The sequence below is a fragment of the Branchiostoma belcheri genome, unplaced genomic scaffold, assembly GCF_001625305.1.
Source record: "Branchiostoma belcheri isolate BF01 breed outbred unplaced genomic scaffold, Haploidv18h27 scaffold159, whole genome shotgun sequence".
Classification (NCBI taxonomy): Eukaryota; Metazoa; Chordata; class Leptocardii; order Amphioxiformes; family Branchiostomatidae; genus Branchiostoma; species Branchiostoma belcheri.
Window position 1 is genome coordinate 242,277 of NW_017803035.1, and position 1,299 is coordinate 243,575.

Consider the following 1,299-nt stretch of genomic DNA (forward strand, 5'->3'; position numbering starts at 1 on the left):
CGCCTACTCAAGGTCTCATTCGTGAGTTTTTGTTAACTATAGCCGCCTATGGCAAAATACGTAACTTTACATAGGCCAAAACCCAATAATTTGAAGGACAGCCATCTAGTCTATCCAATCAATTTTGAGCACAATGGCCCTACATTACGTCAAAAAATTCCCAACCAGACCTAACCCAACAATCTCTTTTTATTTATTTATAAACTGCACTTGGCCACTCTCCGCCAGAGGTCCTCCAGCGCTGCTACCTCCTGACCGCATTACCCATCACAACAGCGTGTAAACATCCGACCTGTCGCGCGGATGTCAACACTTACCCACTAATTTTAGCACATACAAACAACCTCTCATATCACAAGCGGTTTACGCCAACTGACTTAGCTAAAATGCAATTTCTGGCGGATATAAACACACATCCATACACGCATTTAATTTTTAGTACGATCTACTTTAGAGTACCCACGCGGAAGAATACCGGAATGAGACCTCAAACTAGTGGAATCTATGCCGAAATGCGTGACTCAAACTATTATACAGTATGTGCATAAGTTTCTATTAAAGAGCGTCAAAGTTAACCAAGTTGTGTTTTTTTAAATCACGTTCATCATTTTGTCATACGGGCTAAACATTTTTAAATCAAAAATTATAAAACTGATAATGCATTGTCTTCAACATAAGAAATATCAATCACATGTAAGACCATGTTGATTTGATTATATGGATGACATCCGCGCGCGCATGAATTTTCGGCCGTTTCCACAAAAAAAAGTTTTCAACCATACTGTAAATCGTGCAAAACAGTTGCTAAAATGAGCAAAAATATACCATAAGTTGCAAGGAAAACATTTAGAAACGATACCAATGTCGTAGAATGCCAAAATCAAAGGAAAAAAGACAAAAATGTAAAGAAATGAATTCGAAGAGTAGATTATTCGCCATAACATATTCTGTGCCATTTGTTCAACCTTCATGACCACGTAGATTTCATAGTGAAAGCAACTTTTTTTTTGGCAAAACTTTTTTTTTATTCGCACGCGCGCATCAGTTTTGGGGTTCCCAGAGGAGGTCATCCATATAATCAAATCAACATGGCCTAACAGATGTTTTCAGGATATGTCGTTGTGCGTGACCTCGTATAACAAAAGTTGACTGTGGATACAAAGGTTTCAACTTAAAGCTTAAGTGTGTTCTTGTTGCGTAAGCTTGAACGCACCCTAAACCCCGGCAACTGGTAGGTGGTCACGGAGCCTTAAGTTCGACCTTAAGGCCATGCTGATTCGATTATATGGATGACATCCG